Source organism: Coregonus clupeaformis, chromosome 34 (assembly GCF_020615455.1).
Source record: "Coregonus clupeaformis isolate EN_2021a chromosome 34, ASM2061545v1, whole genome shotgun sequence".
In the NCBI taxonomy this organism is placed as follows: domain Eukaryota; kingdom Metazoa; phylum Chordata; class Actinopteri; order Salmoniformes; family Salmonidae; genus Coregonus; species Coregonus clupeaformis.
This window is the reverse complement of record NC_059225.1, coordinates 14,716,078-14,722,609: the sequence shown is the minus strand read 5'-3', so window position 1 is coordinate 14,722,609 and position 6,532 is coordinate 14,716,078.

Here is a 6,532-nt window from a genome sequence, read left to right as displayed (position 1 = left end):
AAGTTGTAAACACAGAATCGTCTAGAATGTAATTGTATACTGTAGCATTAAGATTTCCCTTCACTGGAACTAAGGGGCCTAGCCCGAACCATGAAAAACAGCCCAAGACCATTATTCCTCCTCCACCAAACTTTACAGTTGGCACTATGCATTGGGGCAGGTAGCGTTCTCCTGGCATCCACTAAACCCAGATTCGTCCGTCGGACTGCCAGATGGTGAAGAGTATTCATCACTCCAGAGAACTCATTTCCACTGCACCAGAGTCCAATGGCTTTACACCACTCCAGCCAACGCTTGGCATTGCGCATGGTGATCTTAGACTTGTGTGCAGCTGCTCGGCCATGGAAACCCATTTCATGAAGCTCCCGGCAAACAGTTCTTGTGCTGACGTTGCTTCCAGAGGCAGTTTGGATCTCGGTAGTGAGTGTTGCAACCGAGGTGCTACTCGCTTCAGCACTCGGCGGTCCCGTTCTGTGAGCTTGTGTGGCCTAACACTTCGTGGCTGAGCCGTTGTTGCTTCTAGACGTTTCCACTTCATAATAACAGCACTTACAGTTGACCGGGGCAGCTCTAGCAGGGCAGAAATTTGACGAAATGACTTGTTGGAAAGGTGGCATCCTATGACGGTGCCACGTTGAAAGTCACCAAGCTTTTCAGTAAGGCCAGAGAGAGAGAGAGAGAGAGAGAGAGAGAGAGAGAGAGTAGAACTAATGCCAATGCAGGTCAATTTCAGAATCCAGGCAGTTCCTTGCCCATGACTTTGCACTCTAGTTAGCATAGCGTATTAATAATGTGTTGGTGCTGCTGGCAACTTGCCAAAAAGTGCCAGTAGTACCATTGAAAATAAGATGCCTACCCCCCATACCATTCACACATATCAGACATCCATCTCGCATCACTCAAATTCATAATCCAATACCCATTTATCAGACTAGTCACAGCTTCAGATCAGGACCTACATATGGGATGTTAAAGGAATATTACCCAGTGTGACACCTTTAAAAGGTTGAAGATATGTTATACTTAAACACCACATTTTTTCACTCAATGATGGAAGTACAGCTCTAAAATGAAATACAGAGATGGCTTTGTGTCCCACCTCCACCTTCAGTGTAATACAATATCTGTGATAAGTTCCTATATCTGTGTTTAGTGTTGTGTGATGTAGCTACCATTGCAGGATGAATCATTCCAGAATGGCGGGTGAACATCCAAATATGTTGCTCTTGAAAACATCACACCAACCCTGGGTGAGCTAACCTCAACCACATCTATCTTTGTGTTCATCATCCCAATGTCAGAGTAGACAGACCTCACCTGTTGCTCTCCTCCCTCTCTCATCCCACTCACTAAGCTGTGGGTAACAGCCATGAAGGCCAACCATGAGGTGTCCTTTTGAGTCATCTGACACTTTAAAGAAAAACTATCTTCGGTCTTTTATGCTGCCCTTTAATCTTTTTAATACCAGTGACAGACACACTGGTTTCTATTAACATATGTCTTCTTCACAGAGAGCTTCATTGTGTGTGGAGATGGAAGGTAGTGGATGGCAGATGTGTGTGTTTTTATACTAACACTTTTTCTTCCTGTCAAACCCATCTCTCTCCTTCCCCCTGGCTGTTGTGTTATGTACCCCCTACATCTCTATATCCAGGATCAGGGTGGGACCACTTCTCTAACCACAGAGTGAATCTCTGGATCTAGTCTAGTGTGTTTCTGATCAACTCTGATGTCCCTAATGTCAAGATAATATTTCAGGACCTCAAAAGGGCTTCAACATGGAGGCCCCTAGCTAGAGCAACTAAAGCAAGCCCTGTCAATCCCTATGAAACTCACTCACTCACTCACTCACACACACTCACAGACACTCTCACACAGACACACACACACAAACTCTCACACACACACCAAACCCTCCCCCCAAAAGGTCAAAAGTTGTAGATGTGCACTCATAGTCCAGCTCAGACGTAATCTCTGACCCAGCAGAGCAACAGGGGGGTTGGAGATAAAGAACTGCAGTCACCCCCAGAGCATAGCAGAGTCAGTCTGACCAGAGTCTGACCAGAGGCCCCCTACAGCACATGCCCGAAGCTCCAGGCCAACAGAGACTTATTAAAGAACTCATTCCCACCCTCGCTTCCACTCACAACACACTGTGAGAGAAAACGCCCTAATTTACTGGCCCCCAGTTCCAGCATTGACATTTTAACAGTACCAGGCAGTATAGACCCGGGCTCTGTGAGAGCCAGAGTGAGTGGGTCCTCCACATATCCCACAAACTACAGGAAGAGCTCAACTGTACACCGGAGCACTGCGTTCCTGTGCTTCAAAAACAACATGGAAACCACACCGACTCCCAGAGAGGTAGCAGTGGCCTCCCTCTACATCTCAGGGTCTTTGAACGCCCAACAAGTCACAGCTCAGTTTTACTGCCAGTCCGCCAAGCAAGCAACGCAGTCTTCATATACGCAACATATTTGAGTCCTCCCACAAACCCAGAACATGATATATACACACTAGTACGCAAAGCAGGAGTCTTATGAATATGCTACTGTATGTGTGGCTGTCAAGGTACTCAAAAACACTTCAGTTGGGGTTTGATGTTATTTTCTAAAATGGCTATGGGGTATGTCAACGACCCTCTGCATTGACCGTATTGGTCTACTAAATGGACCTGTGAAGTTCACAAAAAGAGGAGGATTTCAATGATGTGTTTTTGATGGACGTCAGCTAAAACACATTTTGATTCAGTGCTTCTGACAGGCTAAAATTACTGCTCTGTTTCTCATGAACGTGCTTTTCTCTTTGAATGTGGCAGACAGATTTTGTTCAAATAGGCCGGTGGAATGTGCCAAAGCAGACCAAATGCAGAGCATGCTACACATTGGTGTCAGACGGGCTGAGTTCCAGTTATGATTCCATGATCCCATTATAGTCCCGTGTGACTCAGTTGGTAGAGCATGCTATACATTGGTGTCAGACGGGCTGAGTTCCAGTTATGATTCCATGATCCCATTATATCTTCAGCAGAAAGGATGCCCAGCACACACACTCATTTATGCCCCCTAAAAACCTATGTTTTATTTTACAGTGAGCATAGCTGTCAGTCACTCTAATAGTATTTTATTATCCAGCACCTGAGAGATAATGGATGTTCACACTCGACTATCAGATTCTGACCCCATTATATTTTGGAGTTATGCTTTGCAGTCAACTCGGTGAGTGGTGGTACTCACAGAATGATTGATTGAAAAAACATTAAATTTCACAACAAGCACACCATTTGATCCCATGGTAATTGGTGCCAGTTTGGGGCCCTGAATACTTGAAGATAGCAGAGGCATCATCCCCAAACTGTCTCTTGTGGAGTCCCGTTGTCTTCAGCTGTGTAGTGGAGGTAGATTTCTTCAGCTGTGTAGTGGAGGTAGTTGTCTTCAGCTGTGTAGTGGAGGTAGTTGTCTTCAGCTGTGTAGTGGAGGTAGTTGTCTTCAGCTGTGTAGTGGAGGTAGATGTCTTCAGCTGTGTAGTGGAGGTAGATGTCTTCAGCTGTGTAGTGGAGGTAGATGTCTTCAGCTGTGTAGTGGAGGTAGATGTCTTCAGCTGTGTAGTGGAGGTAGTTTATTCAGCTGTGTAGTGGAGGTAGTTGTCTTCAGCTGTGTAGTGGAGGTAGATGTCTTCAGCTGTGTAGTGGAGGTAGATGTCTTCAGCTGTGTAGTGGAGGTAGTTGTCTTCAGCTGTGTAGTGGAGGTAGTTGTCTTCAGCTGTGTAGTGGAGGTAGATGTCTTCAGCTGTGTAGTGGAGGTAGATGTCTTCAGCTGTGTAGTGGAGGTAGATGTCTTCAGCTGTGTAGTGGAGGTAGATGTCTTCAGCTGTGTAGTGGAGGTAGATGTCTTCAGCTGTGTAGTGGAGGTAGATGTCTTCAGCTGTGTAGTGGAGGTAGATTTCTTCAGCTGTGTAGTGGAGGTAGATTTCAGTTGTATCCAATTGGAGAAGTTACTATTACACTAAAATGAATATATAGACACCAACTTTTGCCACGATCATTATCATTATTAAGGTGTGAGAATGTAGAGAACCCATACCTTTTTTTACAACATGTACAAAGCTTCTCTCCTTCAGCTCACTGTCTGGGCAGGAACCAGAGCATTCCTGCCTGTGTCTGTTTGGGGGAAATAAAGTGTTGTGCAGTAATCAGGTGGAAAACAGGTGGAGCAGTGTTGACATAGGAGGGAAGCATGTGAAAAATTTGCTGCTGCCATGCATTCACAAAGGGAAAAGCCAGGCGGATGATTTAGACGTTTAATCACAGTGCTGGATGATAAGTAGAGGATCAAACGAAGGCACGCAATGCCTGGAATAACAGGGAGAGCCACCTAGCCTACACAGGGAATCCTTGTGGAAACATGCCAACACAGTTGCAGTAGGCTGGGATGGATGCCCCAGTCATCAGGCCAGACAGAACTGTATCACCTTTAATGGGTTGTCTGGAGATTTGATGGGAAGCTGGGCAACTAAGTTATTTCACAACAACCTAGTATTTCTATATTTACATTTTAGTAATTTAGCAGACGCTCTTATCCAGAGCGACTTACAGTTAGTGAATACATTTTTTTTTTTATACTGGCCCCCCGTGGGAATCGAACCCACAACCCTGGCGTTGCAAACGCCATGCTCTATCAACTGAGCTACATCCCTGCCAGCCATTCCCTCCCCTACCCTGGACCAATTGTGCGCCGCCCATGAGTCTCCCGGTCGCGGCCGGCTGCGACAGAGCCTGGATTCGAACCAGGATCTCTAGTGGCACAGCTAGCACTGCGATGCAGTGCCTTAGACCACTGCGCCACTCAGGAGACTACATCTATATGTTGGACTGATTAAATGACACATATCTCTATTGAACTCAGGGCTGGGGACAGTTACATTATTCCAGTCCAGTCAAGGATTGAAACCCCACAGATCTTTGTTTCCACTGAGACATGTTCTATAATGTGTAGAATTGCAGAAGATTATCTTTAAAACTGCAAATTATTCTCTCTGGCAACAAGAGGGGTGTGAACAGTTTGAACAGTTTTGGGTCGCATGGGTTGCGAGGTGGGGGTTTGTTACTATGCCGATAAATGACATTATCCAGCCCGACCTTTGCCACCTAGGACATTTGTGTGGCCGGACCTTCTCAAATAGTATTTGAATACCCCGTAAGGTCTATGATTTACAGTCTTAACAGCTCAACAAACACTGAGTGGATTAATTTTAATTAAGTTTAAAAAATGTTTTACAGAGTAACCCTACAGAAAGTACAGATGAAGAGTATCACTTTAACTGTGCTTTATAAACATGCACAAGGCTATGCTGTCAAAATAGTTGCATACTAAAACTACTAAACAACTTATATAAAAAAAAATAGGCTACAGTGTTATAGGAGGAGGTCGCAGTTCCGGAGCGACCCACTAGGTGTCATCCTCCGACAACCTTAGGCACTTCCTTACTCACAGTCTGGACTAATCATCATCCTATTGGTGTCACCTGTGTCTTCCTGTTCACCTGTGTATTTATGCCCTCACTTCCCTGTGTTCCCTTGCTCAGTTTTCTCTGCTAGTTTCTCTATGCTCAGCAGTACTAATCAGTGTCTGATCGAAAAAGTATGTACAGGTACTCGAGAAGTGTTCTCGCTGTTTCTTTATTATTTCAGTCATAGTTACTATTTCGTATTTTGGCTGTCAGCCTGTTTTTTGAGACTTATTTGCTCCACCTTTCTTTTATGGTGTTAAGTCCGTATCCTGGCTTCGGGACCACCAGTAAAGATCCTTGTTTCACCATCTCTGCCTACTGCCTACTGTCTATCCTGCACTGCACCTGGGTCACACCTCACACCAACCCTTACACTACAGTATGGATAAACATTCTAAGGGTGAAATTGGGGTGTCAATATTGGGAGGGGGGAGAACAGTAGCTGGAGGGCCCTCCCCCTGATATTTTATTTTATATTTGAAAACGCATTTCTTGCAATTCTACACAGTTTGACATGACTTATTATCCCTCTCTTGAGGGGTATTTTGATGGGTATATGGAGGAGTATTTTGAAAACACAGTATAAGTGAAAGGATAAGTGGAAATATTTATTTTAGGAAAACAGCTAACTACCTGCATTTCAACACATTTTGCCATGGGGCAGAGAGAAAAATGTGCAGTTTTCTAATTTACATTTTAGTCATTTTGCAGACGCTCTTATCCAGAGCGACTTACTTCTAATGCTATTCTACACATTTTGTCATGAGTCTGAGATAAAATGTTGCCGTTTTAAAGCTAATTTCCTGCAATTTTACACATTTTGCCATTGGGCAGAGAGAAACATTTTCTGTTTTAAAGTAACTGTCCTGTAAAAATCTCACTTTTAAAAGTTAATATTCTGTTAACTCATACCCAAATAATGTTGTTGACTTATCCTTCCAATTTTTTTTTATCAAGTATGTTAAAAAGCAGCTTTTCTGTGTTGGAATGATGTGGGCGTAACCAACAACAGAATGGTGTGGGC